A 14534-nucleotide genomic window follows, 5' to 3' on the forward strand; every position below is an offset into this window, starting at 1 on the left:
CCCCCAATTTTTTTTTGGGTATGGACGGTGTGGAGATTCGAATCACATAAAAACCCAGCTTGTACGCGTCGTTGAATCACGATAGGTGCATGCACACCGAAAGTTCAAACCCGTGTGAGTGTACGCTGTGGTAAGCAGTGGGAACGTCTGTGCCATGTTTGGAATGCCCTGCTGATATTTGACGGTGACATTTAGTGGTACCGGTACTTGTGACAGTTGAAGCGAGAATTTCGATTTTGTTTTGATTATTTTTACTCTTTCATTTTACATCGTACAAAATTTCTTTGTAATGAAGGATTTTCGTTTCATTTGTGTGCACAACAGCATTCGTCCAGGGAGAGCCTTTTATAAAATTAATCGTAAAATTCCTTCCAGTTTGTGGCGAGACTTGTGGCCAGAAAAATGTAAGCGAACTGACAAATTGCATCCCCCCCCCCCTTTTTCCGGCAAACCGCACTGGTGGCTGGTGGCATGCTGGCGCCATTAAAACCCCTCCCTGGTTCAATGATGGGAAGATTTCCGTCCCCCCCAACCCTGTTGGGGACGCTTCGTAAACGGTTGATCGCTGATCGACGCCAGACGTTGATCGATGTGCACCGTTTGACACGCGGAGGTTGAGCCTTCCCCGATTTGCCAGCGGGCTTTCACTGCCTTTCTCTTTCGCTTGCTTCCATCCAGCTTCCTTCCGTTCCGTTCGTCTTTCCACTACCTCAATCCCTGTGTTGGGTGCTGTTTTTTTCCTTCTTCTCCTCTTTTGTTTTGTTTTTGCCCGGGTGAGGCCTCCCGGGCGTCACATCGCAAACGCGCACCGGGAATGCGTGCGATTTTTGTATACGTGGTTTGCTTCGGAGCTCGGGTTATAGCTACAGTATAGTTCACGCCAACCATCCATCCGCGCGAATGGAGTTTGAAGGGGGTGTTCGTACGCGAACCGTGCCGCGCCGTACAGCGGCAAATTGGCTTCGGTTCCATTTGGAGAAGGTTTGCCTGCCTGATGGAATAGGAACCAAATGGTCGACAAAACTAGGGGAGGGGGGGGGACCGGGTGGTACAGATTCAAACTGTAGCATGACTCCCCACCCAATTGATCGCTTCCACACCGGACCGATTGAAGATTGTAAACGGCGTGAACGGCATGAGCGAGACGAAAGAAGCGTATACGCTGTGCGCGGGAAAGAAATATCCAAACCAGTTTTCTGCACTTGACTTTCCACACCCTTCACGTTTCAGCGTTTCTTTCGCTGTGTTTCCTCTCCTTTTCTTGTCAACAATTCATAAAAAAGATCGTTTCGTTTCGCTTCTATCTAACTGGTTCGCACTGGAGGTTTTGGTTTCGCAGCATCTATGCCGTCACAGCGCCGTTTTGCTGTATTGCCCTCTAGCCACATATCACCGTTTTTGTGTCGAAAATCCAACAACGGAAAGTAATATTTTTGGGTTCAAAATCATCTACAAGTTGTAGCTTGCAATGTAATGCGATAATGATAAGAACCTGATGCCCGTTTATCGCCACCAGTCGGAACGGTAAATTTAGTCCAGCGCAAACGGTTTGCGGTACTGCAGCGGAAGGTACGCGTTCGAAACTCATATAATGTCGTGGTGAACAAATGTGTTTCTAAAGCTTTTCTCGCGCGTTTACAACACCTTTAGTGCACTTATTATAGGAAGAAGGAAAACATACGAGTGTGTGAACTACAATTGGACCCGGAAAAAATAATTAAAAAAAAAATTCACTTTTCTTTCAACTCTCGATGATGGATTCACACATTCCTTGATCGTTCGTTCTCGCACTAAACATACACTAATTGGGGACGGATCGCATTATGGGTTTTTGAAAACTAATCTGTCACAACAATATTATAATGCCCGGGGGAGGCTGATCTATCTAATGCCCGAATCACCCGGTATTTCGATCACTTTCACACGCACGTGGTTATTCGTTCCATTCCGCACACATACACAGCTATTAACAGGGGTTGGGGGGAGGTTTTTGCGATCGCACCCCGCACCACCTCATAAAGTATTGTCGGCGAAACGAATCGAAAACGTTACACACGCACGTGAAATACCCTCCGCGCGCGCCACTTTTTGCGTACACGTGTGTGTATGAGTGTGTGTGTGAATGTTTTTTTTGTTTGTTTGTCTTACCCTCCGAGCCCGAACTACCTCCGAGGACAACAAACCGCGTACTGGCACGCATCATCACAGCCGGCCGACGGACAGTCGAAACCGAAAAGCGGCAGCTGGCGAAACCGAGCAGGCTTCGGGATGCTGCGTATAAGCTTGGTCGCGGTATAGAGCAGGACCGAACGATAGAACGAAAGAGAAACAGGGAAAGAGAGAGAGGGAGAGAGCGAGAGAAGAAGAGAGGTGGAAAAGGTAGACAAAACAAAAAAAAATCTCAGAAGAAAGAGCCGCTCTCGGACGGGGCAAAGCGTTTAGTTTTGCTTGTCGTACGTTTATCAGGCCCCCCTCGGTTGTTTTTTTTCTTCACGAGCATACAAACCATTGGGAAAATGAGAGAAAGAGAACGAAAACTCGTGTGAAAGAGTCCGACTGTGCATGTGCATACAAACAGATGATAAAGTTGCACAGTAAAGTGCAATGGGGAACAAAAATGCGTTTCGATTCAGACCTTATCACGAGGATTAACTTTATTTGAGTTGCATAAATATTCGATCCGCAAAAAAAATATTTTTTTTAATTTAACTACTTGTCTTTTCTCCAGAAAAATCTGGCTGCTAATAAGAAAAAAACACGAAATTTGAAGAAGAAAATGATAGAGTATAACGGTCAATTTAAATTGTCTAGTATGTGTTCCTAGCTGCCACCAGGTGGCGCTGTCGCTGCAAAGTAGAACTTGAGCTTTTACCACATTCTTCTAGTCTTTTCACATCTTCTACTCTCCAGCAAACCCCTTCCACTGGTTTTTTTTCCAGAGATTAAATTGCTATATGCGTTTAATTTAATAAACACTAAGGGAGGGAAAGAAACCATGCCGTGCCGGCACGTTTAAATCGTGTCCCTTTTATAGGCGCGCTGTAGGTTATTTTACGTGCTTATATCTTCCCCGTGCCCGAGTGTGTTTCTGTGTGTGTCCATTTGAAAGAAAAACCAGCAAACGGGGATTTAATGAATTTTGGCATATTTCAACACCTTCCACAAAAATACGCGTGGGAAATGGGTTTTCGTGGCTGCAAAAGAAAGTCAGGGAATTGCGGACGGACACGTCCGCTGCCTACTCGGTCGGTGCTTGTAATGTTGATGGTGCGTGCCGCTATTTGCGGCAGCCAAAGATGACCAAATGTCTTTGAAGTACGTCTTCATGGATGGTTACGGTATAAGCGGAGACGCGACCAGAACCACATCCCTATACCCGGCCCCGGTAGCGCGCAAAGGAATGCGTCGGCTCCGGTTGTCCGGTTTGGTTTGGTTCGATTCCGGCTGGTAAGGCTTTAATTTGCTTTCTACAACACAAAATGTTTTCACGTTCGCTCCGCCAGATATGAAGTGTTCCATTCGATCGGCCTGACATAAAGCGATGGTCAGAAACATTAACCCGGTAAATGGAGGAGAATAAGACAGAAAGCGGTACGACGCGAGCTCATCACGTCGCCGAATGTTGATCAGAATTCAGTGACTGTACGAAGGTACGAAGGAACGAGCACGAAAAAAAACATAATAATTACTCTTAAAGCACTCGAAAGATTTATCCCTCCACTCTCCCCCTCCCTCCCTCCCTCCCACCCCTCCATTTAAAAACCCAAAGTGTTGAAACCGTCTCGCATACCAGCGTATCCTTTCGGGAGGTTTGGGGCGCACACACCGCTGTTCTTTAAAGGGTGGATGTATTTTTTTCTCTCTCTCCACCACTCGCTCTCACCACCGAAACGTTTCTGAGCGGTTCCATTTGTGGGTTTGCGGATTGTGGTAATTGATTGCAGACCACATTTGGCATTGGTTCCGGCCAGAAAACAGAAGCCTTCTTGGCACCGGTACCGCGGGGTTGTTTTTTTTTGTCTTAATTTTATTTTAAGTCAAATACCACACTGCACTGGTTGGTATGTACGCAGTACGCAAGGCATCACATCAGGCACACCTTGACCTCTGACCGATTGGAATTTCGCTAAATTGTTTAATTGGCTGCAGTGAAGGGGGTGTGGTGGAAAAGCAACAGGGTGAGGGGTAGGGGGTGGAGGGGTGGAGGGATGGAAGAAGGGAAAAGGGCTTCCTTCTTTTAGTAGTACCAGTTTGAGAATGCTTCAAACAGTAAGGCGAAAGCTTACGCTAGCCACCGTCAGAGAGCGCCACCAGCGAATGGTGGAAGCTTTTTCCGCTTGGTAACGAAAGCTTTCAATGAAACGAAGTTTATAATAATTTTGGTGGATTTTTAAGCACGTTGTTGACGTTTTTTATTCTTAAGAAACTGTTAAAATTTTTAAAAATATAAAAAAAGAGAAATGAGTGAATTTTAAACGGAAGCAAAAGGAAGGAAGAAACACATCATTGTTATCATTTATTTAAGCAAATGGCAAACTGATGTATTCGATGCATTTTCCCCCTGCGTGGAGAGGGTAGTCAGGTCAATTTGTTGTGGTTCAGCTTCTTGGCTTTACACTTGCATTTATACAAAATCTCCATCCACAGCGCGTAATTCACAATTTTCCTCACCGTGCACCAGCCGGGGAACGGTGGAATGCGACCTATTTTTAATTCACCCACGTGCCTCGTGGGTGGAAACGGTCGGCTGAGTGCCGGGGAAGGTAGGATGTAAACATTTCGATTGCATCGTGCAGAGAGCGACAGTACAGTGGTGTGAGTAGTGTGGATGAGAAAGATGAAATGATTAATCCAAATCCGGTAAGCGAAAACCCCCAAAAGCATAATAATAATTCGCTCGTGAAGCATTTTGCGTATCGAAAATGGGGATCTCCCGCACCTCGGCCGCTCACCCAAAAATGCCCCGTGTGTGTTTGTGTCGATTAATGATAAATGCGCTACACTTTACGCCCGCCATAATCTGCCTGAATACAAACCATTCGTCTGCCTTCTGGTCGGCCCCTTCTTTTCTTCCAACCCCGTCACTACTTCACATAGAAATTCCATGCTCGGGCGATTAAATTATGATCTACGCGGCAAATGGATGACCGATTATGGGTTTTCGGGAGACGGTCCCGTACCGGAGCAAAAGCTTCCGAAGCGTTCCACCGTTGAACCGGTCTGATTTAGGAGGTGTGAAATAAATTGCAAGCCCTGATAATGGTTTCATTTTTGTTGGTTGCCTCCGTTTCGGGCTGGGGAGACAGGGCATTCGATGTCTAAAAGCTTGCTCAACCAACCTCAACGGTTGGCAGCACGGTTTTTGCATCTTTGAGACACAAGTCGCACCTTGTCGTTCGTACCTTCGTGCTTAATGTAAATATATATCATTATAAATTTTGTACTTTATTTTACAACTTTCTTTTCCTTTGCCATGCTGGACATTAGTCGCCGTGCTCGAACCTTCTACGGTTACTATCAGTTTCTACGCCACCCCAAAGATGGTGACGAGTGGTTTTTTGGATGGTATTTATAAACGTGAAAAATATAGACGAAACAGAACGGTGCTGTGGCGACAACAAATTACCATCGCGTACCATGTTTTTGGGCAAAAGGCGGATAAAAGCTTTCCTTGTTAAACCTTAATAGGCTTCACCACCAATATGCTAATGCTTGTTAATGTGTCAAGAAGGTTGAAAAAGGTATGTAGAACAAAAACGCAATGAGACAACAACAAACAAAATGGGCTTGTAGGTGTTAGTTCTTTGATAGCAGCAAATGTCAAATTATTGGTGCCGTGACCAGGATGATAATTGTTTGTATTGCTTTCTTTGACGGTTTTCTCCCCTAAATAGTTTTTTTTCATTTAAAATATATTGTTCTAGCTGCAATATTTAACTGTAGTATATTTTTATAAATCTCGCATCTTCCAAGAAGCGGGAAAAAAAGGTTTTAGTATGATAAGTGTTTTGTTCAAATTAATTTTACATGTTTCTTTGGCCCAAAACTCCTTTCACCACTATTCATAATCCTTCAATCAAACATCCGCAACGAATGAAAGGCAAAAGACAGATGACGAGAAAAAAAAGTGCACTGCTTTTGAGGAAGAATAAACCCCCCCTCCAAAACAGCTTTTAAAGGTTAAACGGCTTCACCGGGTTTTTGGGTCTGGCCGAGTGACTGACGGGGATGATAATGATTCTTTGCTGTTTGCTGTAATGCAGAAAAATATCTTTTTGGAAGAAGAAAAAAAAAGCTTTCTGCCACCACTCCTACACCCTGTCCTGCCTCTTTTTAGTTGGATTGTTAATTCGGTTTTCAGTTGCGATGCTCCCACCCCGGGAGCGAAATGCGCTTATCGGTGCATCTGAATGAGCCACGTTAAGCACCATTAAAAAAGGGAAGCTTTGATTATTTAATTATTAAATTACACGCTTTCCTGCAGGGTGGCGGTATTTTGTATGGTTTATGCTCGAGGTTCGAGATCGCAATAAAGATGACCGCCCAACGCCAGAAACGTATTAGAAGCGGTCGGTGTGGTTGATTGAGAGGAAATTCAATCAGCATGCATCGTCAGCTAAATCTTTTGCATTGCGTGCATTGCGAGCGCATTTGCAAGCGAAATGCTTTTATTTATTTGATTATTGTGGAAGATATGCACCAAAAAAAATCCCCAACCGTCTCCGTTGTAGCGTTGTAGTGAGATTTTTTTTTCAAGTAATAAGTTGGCACTTCGTCCTGCCAAAAAAAAATAAAATAAAGCAAGTGCACAAAACCGCAGAAAAAACGTCATGCAAGCGTGACGAAATATGGTCCGTTGTCGTTCTTCCGCATCGAAGAACGGCGTGGAGTGTCTCACGGATATCAGCGCTCAACATCTTGCACCCTGTCAACAGCTCGGAAAGCAAAGGTTTTCGAACAAAAAGGATCAGTTCGAACGTCAGGATTGGGATCGTTTTTTAGCTCTCTTTCTTTTTTTGTTGTTGCACTCAACCCTCATCCTACAACCGCCGAAACTGATTTACTTCCTGCTGTATGCGATGCTGGCAAAACAATTTGTAACGAAACGAAACTCATCCGATTATCCGTCTGACAAGCATATCCCCGAGTTCGATTTTTGGAGAATATTTTTGATGCTGTCTGTGTGTTGCCCACGCAATGGCTGTCACTAACGAAAATTGAACGAAACGAAGTAAAGTAAAGACCAAAAAAAAAACAAAATCGCACCGATCGGGACGGATAAAAATAAGCAGACAATATTTAAAACATTGCAGAAAAAAAACAAAACCCGAACGAAGGGCACGCATTAAAGCTTGTTTAATTTAAATTGCATATCATTACATTTGCGTTTTGTAATAAGCTTCTCTCCTCTCCACCGCACATCGATTGGGTTGCCTCCGGGGGAGGGGGGCCTCGGTACGTGTTTTGGGGAGGATTTTTGTTGTTGTTAACTCTTATGGTCTCGATATCACATTTTCGTACGACCTCTCTGGAGGACATAACTGATGTTTTCCTTCCTTTTTTCCTTCCCTTCCTTTCAAGCAGCAAAATGTTAAAAATCACAACTTCCCCATAAACCCCGTTACAAAGCGAAGTTGAAAAATTATCAATCTCGAAGAAACGTTCCAACACTGCAAAACGGTGTGCGGTGCAAAGGTGAACGGAAAATGAATCAACAAAATAAATCCTTCGCCCTCGTCGGTCCCTCGGAAAGCGAAAAGTGATGCAAACGGGATTGAACGATATCGCACGGAACGATCGCGCTAGCGAAGCTGGAAATCGCCGTTGACCGTTGACGTGCTATTTACGCTGACAACGGTGCGCTGTCACGCTTTGACAGCTGCGCACCAGCGAGTCAAATGGTGGTGTGCGCGTAAAGAAGCGACTCCTTCATCGCAGCTTTCATGACACGTTAGTGTACGCGGTAAGTGTAAGTGTAAGTGTGTGTGTAGATGACACGACACGATGCTGCTGTCAGAATGAATTTGACAGCTGTCAAATGTTTGTGCTTTTGTTGTTGTGATCGCTCCATACTAAGTGGATACTCATTAGTACTTTAGCATGATAATAAGATGATAATATTTAAGGCTACTTTTTTCTCAAAAGAAGCAGAACGTAACTATTAAAGTTCACACTTAAGACATACCATTTGCAATGAGAAAATATTTCGTCCGAGAAAGTAGTAAACGGTGTACGCCAAATGGTTCGACAGGCCGGCAATACTTTCACCCCGATCGATCGGAATACCGAACGGAACTTGCCTGACAGTTTAATTGGTAGACGCGCAATACATTTCGGGGTCAGGTTTTTTGGAGGATTCCTGCGCAAAAGAACCATTATCCTTTACACCAGCACCAGCCAAGTCTTTTGTTTTGTGCGCCCCAAAAATTCCAACGAATGCGAACATCCGGCAGACACTCAGAACTTGAAACCGGGAAGGCAAATGGAGTGGACAACCTGGGGACGTTCGACTGGCTAGAACGGGCAGATTCCCAAAATGCGGGTTTTAAACCGCTTTGATGCATTCAGGGTGCTCCTCCACATGTGGAGACCCCCGGCATTTGCTCCATGGGTGCGATAATAATGACATCTTATAAATTTAAAGATCGCCAAATGAGATTAATCCGTTTTTTTCCCGTCTCCTGTGCGCTGTGGTGAAAGGGCATCAGAGTACGGGGGGTCGAGAGACAGGGTTTGCCCAATTGATCGACCACAGTGGACGCGTTCGGTTGAAACGAAGCTAGAGAAGTGAAGCAACAAACGAAGGAAACCCAAAGCCGCTCATATTTATGGCTGCCACTAATGATCCCTTTTTTTGCTTTTCAAGTCACCAATTCAATCTACGGGCCCTACACGCCCGCTATTCGGGCTTATCGTCTCATTCGCACAATCTGCTTTTTTGCGCTAGTGGAAAAACGTTGGAAAGGGAGAAGGGTGTCCTGTGTGACACACTCGAGTGAAAGGTATCTCCCGATAGGTATTTTTTTTTCTTTCTTCTGGGTGGTGTTGACGAGCATGAACAGCACTTACCTGCAGGTGTACATCGCAGCGATGACAACCATCCCCCAATGCGTCCGAAGAACGAGAACATGTAAAGAAAGTGTAAAAGAGCAAGAGAAAATGAAATTAGTTAAATGTACGGCGCGGAGGGGGGGAAAAGCCTTTTCGGCGAGTCTTTCTGGCAAATGACGCGCCTTGGAACGGACTGCTTTTTGCTTCTTCAGTTTTTTTTGTGTGGTTTCCTTATAGCGGCCACCAATCGACCGATATATGTCCCTGCTCATCCAGCGTTCAAAAGCGTTGCGTCACTCAACATGACGCACGATCAGTGACCTCCCGGTGATAGGAGAAGGCACCGCAGTCGTCAATCGCATCCCCAACCCATTATGAAGGGGGTAGGTCACCTAATGGGTTAATTCGAGTCGAGGTGTTGTTAACCGTCGTCTGTTCGAACGGTGCGTAGTATTAGGCTTCTCGTCGAACGTTGGAAGACGATGCAGATTTGGAACATGGGAAGCGATTCCGACGCTATTTGCGATCCCGCCGTATTTTAATAGCCTCCAAGCCCGTTGCTTCTATTCAATTATATCCCGACGGTGGAAGGTGTATCATAATCATTCACATACATGCACACGCACCAGAAATCAGATGAGGGCCTCCCCAACAAAAAAAAAACCTCCTCACGAAAGTTATTGAAGAAGAAGAGAAGCAAAAAGCATTTTTAGGGTACGGTGGTCTCGATTAGGCAGATCTTATTCGTAGACATCATCATTTGTCACTGTCACCAGTGATAGAAAACCTACAAAAGGGTTCACCTCCTCTACCCGTTCCCAGCAAATGAAACTCCCTCGTCCTCCTCCTCGTTATTGAGCCGGATGGGAGTGGTAGAATTTACACCCGGTTTTTTTTTGTTGGAGCCGTACGCACTGGATGGGAACGCAAACAAATGTCCCGTGCGGCACGGATTAAAGGGTGGTGGTGAAATATTTTGTGCCAGATAAAGGCAAAAAAAAAACTGCAACACACGAAACAGGGAAGGATGGAGTGAATAGGAGCGTTTTTTTATGATACTTTTCATCCATTGCTCAGGATCCAGGATTAAGGGAGATGTTAACGATACAGTAAACTGTGGAAGTCCATTGTTTGGGGAGAATACTTTCGGCATCCAACAAACAGGTTGTACAGATGTTCAGCGTACATTTTTGACAGCCCGGTTAAAAGCGATCATTTAATTTAAATGTTACCTCTCCGCTGTGGAGACTTGTCTGATATGTGATCGATATCGTTTAGCAAGACATGCTTCTTGATATGAGTGATGTTTTATATCGGTAAGGATTTTTGGACATGATTTCCTTGGACATGGAGTGGAATGAGTTTGCAAGATAATACCAACAAGAAATGTTGCCCATTATACAATCCCGAAAGCAGCCAAGTTGCGAAGCTACGGTCCCAATATCTCGTGGGAACTCCTTCGTCAGAAGTTCATCCGCATCTGACGTACGCTTGTGCGAGGATTTAGAACCATTCCAATTCCTCGTCCGAAAGTGATCCTTGAGCTTTTGGGTGATTACTTCTGAACGCTATCCAACATCGATAGAACGCTACTGGCTATTACATTGTTCCGTTCCCCAACCACTTCCACTTCAGGCTCGAAGTGGAATAGAAGTGGAGAGCAACGCAGCAATAAAGCATTCCAAGAGGGTGGCAAAAATGGCAATAACGAATCCTCGCGGTCAGAATGGATCAGAGTGGCCTGGTGACTAGCGACGTCGCGCGATATTAAAGAACTCACACATACACACGGAGCACGTACCGTAAAGTATCTTTGGAGGAAGGTTTTTGGTGGTAAAATCGGGCATAAGAGGAGGAATAAATAGGACAACATTTATCTGCTAGCACCGAGATCTGAGAGATCTTCAATGGCAAGATTGAGGTTAGGTGTAACCCGTTGTGGTGACGAATTTACGAGCAGTGTGGGTGTGTGTGTCTGTGTGTGTGGATGTTAAGGAGTTCGGGCAGAAGGCAGAAGGACCACCGCCAAGGAATCATCGTTTTATTTATCACTTTTATTGGAACAAAATTGCTCGTTTGTGTAATGCGTGTACCCGTTTGGCGTGCCAATTGTGTCGGTGATTGCCGCAGCGGTACACCGATGTAGCGCCGGGGTGGAATTGGGACGTATAATGAAGAAATCATCGAATCGGGCATAGTGTCTGTGACCCGAAAGGAGCTCAACTCCCCATAATACCCCTCCCCCACACTGAAAGAAAGCAAGGATTGTGAACCGTTGATGTCTTCTACCGCATTTCTTCGCACACTAGCTCCCTGTCCCACACCGCTCGCCCTAAAAAACACAGACAGCGCATTAGTTCAGCCCGGCTCAGTGAAGAGGATAATTGGCAATTTTGTTCAGGCGCGCGCAATCAACGAGCGGTTGACAGCGTCATTAATTTTTTTTGTCTCCTTTCTTTTCCGCACATGCATGGCACCCCAGCATTTCTTCGCTTTTTTCCCTCTTGCCCGGTTCCCCGCTTTGCTCCCTTTTACCGTCCACCCACGAACAGTGTTCGTGCGTGAGTGCGCTCCTTTGGCTGCTTGATAATAATTTTTTTTTTCTCCCCGTATCCCTTTTGCATGCTGTAACCGTGTAGCGGTGCCGTGTATAACGTCCTGCTCCGGATTTGGAAACCCAACCGGGTCTGACCCGTTTCGTCTGCATCGTCTTCGGCACCATCGAACCGTATCCAATTTGTGCGAATGTCCTTCGATTGGAAAACGATTGATCGATTATGGACGGTTTGGGTACTGTGGTACCGATTTATTGGGGCAACCGAAATGGCGAACCTTCTTCCGCCCAGATGGGGAGGAACGGGTTGGCGTCTCTTGGCGTTCGGCAATTGGCAATTAAATTCCTGCCAGGTCACCTGTCCGGGCGAATGCAAATGAATTAATTAATCACAATCAAGCGGTCAAGGGGGCACATTGCCGTTGGTTCCCTGGTGAGGTAAACATCAACCAAGATATCCTCGACTCTACTGGGCATGCATCCAGAGATATATGAGTAGCACTGCTTGAATGCTGTGTTTGAGGATCTCTTGAGGAACTCTTGAGGAATTCTTGAGGATCTCTTGAGGATCTCTTGAGGAGCTCTTGAGAAAGTGTAACTATAAAGCTGACGAACATTGAGAAGTGAATCAGTAGGTTAAATTATATTCTCAAGAATTCAAATCTCACTCCCAAGTCGTCTGAAGCTGTCACCCTCCAAAATGAATGCTACCGAGGTATCATGAATTTCTCATGAATTCTCAAATTTCGCTCAAACTATTCTCAAAAACCTCATATCTGCTTAATTATTTTTCGAAATATTTTGAAAGATCCCCAAATCGTACCAGAAAATGAAAACAACGGTTACTAACTAGCCCATCGTACGCCTCATCCATCAGCTGTCAGCGAGACACCAGATGAACTGGACTGGAACGGGAAGCGATAACGCACGCAAGAAAATAAAGACACAACAAAGACAAAAGTAAAAAAAGGGACTAAATAACAATAATAAACAGCGCTCATGACAGTAGGCAGGGCAACTGTCATTCGTGGGCAACGTGTCGATTAACTCCATTAATACACCGCGCGGTGCGCTCATCTCACCGCCGCAGGTGCAACATTGTACGCTACACAACAAAAACTGGCTCACTCAATCACGTTAAAGTGTGTGTATGTTTTTTTCTTTCTTTTGCTGTTATTTTACCTTTATAATCGTATCGTCGTTCACAAAACGGTACCATTAAAAATAACTAACCGAACAATCGCTGACCTCAGCAGGTCCCGAGCAGGAATGGCATTTAAGCGGCGGAAATGGATTGATTATGTCTCCCGCAAACGGTGACTTGGGGGGGATGGGGAGGGAGGGTGTATCGATGTCAGTGGCAGTGGCAAAATGTCGTCCAGGGTGACAGACCGGGGACATACAAAAGTGCCGAACATACAGAAGAAAAAAAAACAAACCTGAACTTGCTACGACGAGAGTCATCGGTGTGATCGGGACGGTAAAGCAAATCACTTGACGAAGGTTAAGAATCGCTGTTAACGGGCTATGACAGGCTATATAAAAAGGTGTTCAAAGTCAACGTATCCTGGCGTGAGCTTTATGGTGTATAAAACACCTCCAGCAGAAGCATCCCGAAAAGTATCAGCTTTCCTTCCGTTTCCGTAGCGTACCGGATACGAAAGAGCAAGAAAACAGCAGGAACATAACCACCGTCAGCACAACACCATCAATCATTGAATGGGTGAGTTTCCCCATTGCTGCACTTTTTTTTCCTTTACGATTTTTCACAAAACAAAAGCATCCGGACAGGGCAAATCATCGATAATCCCGGTCACGCCATGTTTGTCCTACTGTCGAGATCTATAGTAACCCCGCGCGCCGGTTACAACCTGTGCGAAGATGCGAAGAGCAGTAGCTGAACAAACAGCACGCTTACTGATAAGTACTATCCAGCTGTCAGGTCGGCGTTGTTGGTTGAACTTTGGAGTTTCGAACGAAATTAATTGTTCCTCTGGCTGGGACACAGACCCGAACGATTGGCAAATCGGTTCTACAGAGCATCCTTTAGAACTCCGTGTGCGAAAGAAGAGCAAAAGCAGCAACAAAAAAAAACACATCGTACGCGATAAATGGAATCGATACCACGAGGTACGAAAACATGCAGGAGTGTCCGGACATTGGTGGCGGGTATCGAGATGTCCACATCGAACTCAACGCAACGGACGAGCGAGAGTGGACAGAACGTTGCAAGTAGTCAAATGGTTGAAGTTTACTGTGTGCGAATGTCGGTTCAAGATCATCAATCATCTTCGATACTGACGGGTAACCTGGTTCAGCCTGTATTTTGTTTTGTTGGGAACATTTTGCCTTACAAAGGGAAAGTATTTTCTTTGGACAAGATCTTGGGCAGGATCTCTGGTTGCGCAGGTCTTGCGGGATGTTTTGTATGCTAGGATACCACTGATGGTGTTCCATTGTTCCGAACCAATACCTTCAAAACCTGTAAAATCACAGCTGCTTTTGAGTGTAACTTCTCCGAATTACCGCTGCAAACTAATGCGTTATTCTTACAACTTCAAAACTCAGAAAAACCTCACGGTACGGGATAATGAAACACCTTATGGCCACAAACCGAAAACCTTCGAAACCGAACGAAAGAAACCCTCCAAGCGACCGACGGAACAAATAAACATCCAGATATCTGCATACCTCTTCGTGCTGTCATTACGGATATCGTCATAAATAATTGACTGACCCAAATGAGCAACGGAGCGTTTCGATTTCGCTTACCGTATTTACCGGAGAAAGGTTACGCACACCGAGAAGAATACACACGCATGGTTGGCAAGGATACGAGGGTCTCGCTAGACTATCACCAGCAGCTAGCACGCAATCACCTGCCATACTCTGCCGTGGCGATCGATGTTGCGGGTGCGCGGTGTAATGA

General features: G+C 45.2%; 2 protein-coding genes across 3 annotated transcripts in view; one reads left to right on the plus strand and one right to left on the minus strand.

The window, feature by feature from the left end:
* LOC125765238 (monocarboxylate transporter 12-like) overlaps nt 1–14534 on the minus strand; it is a 54842-nt gene that overhangs the window by 28812 nt on the left and 11496 nt on the right. The window contains exon 1 of one of the 2 annotated variants that reach the window (XM_049430227.1): nt 2149–2670. The exons of the other annotated variant lie outside the window; for it this stretch is intronic. The gene's annotated coding sequence lies outside the window, so the exon portion shown is untranslated. Of the gene's footprint in view, nt 1–2148; nt 2671–14534 lie in introns of those variants that run through there. 2 annotated transcript variants of the gene reach the window in all.
* LOC125765181 (E3 ubiquitin-protein ligase HECW2) overlaps nt 1–14534 on the plus strand; it is a 75604-nt gene that overhangs the window by 14906 nt on the left and 46164 nt on the right. The window lies entirely within an intron of this gene.

The sequence above is a fragment of the Anopheles funestus genome, chromosome X (assembly GCF_943734845.2).
Source record: "Anopheles funestus chromosome X, idAnoFuneDA-416_04, whole genome shotgun sequence".
In the NCBI taxonomy this organism is placed as follows: Eukaryota; Metazoa; Arthropoda; class Insecta; order Diptera; family Culicidae; genus Anopheles; species Anopheles funestus.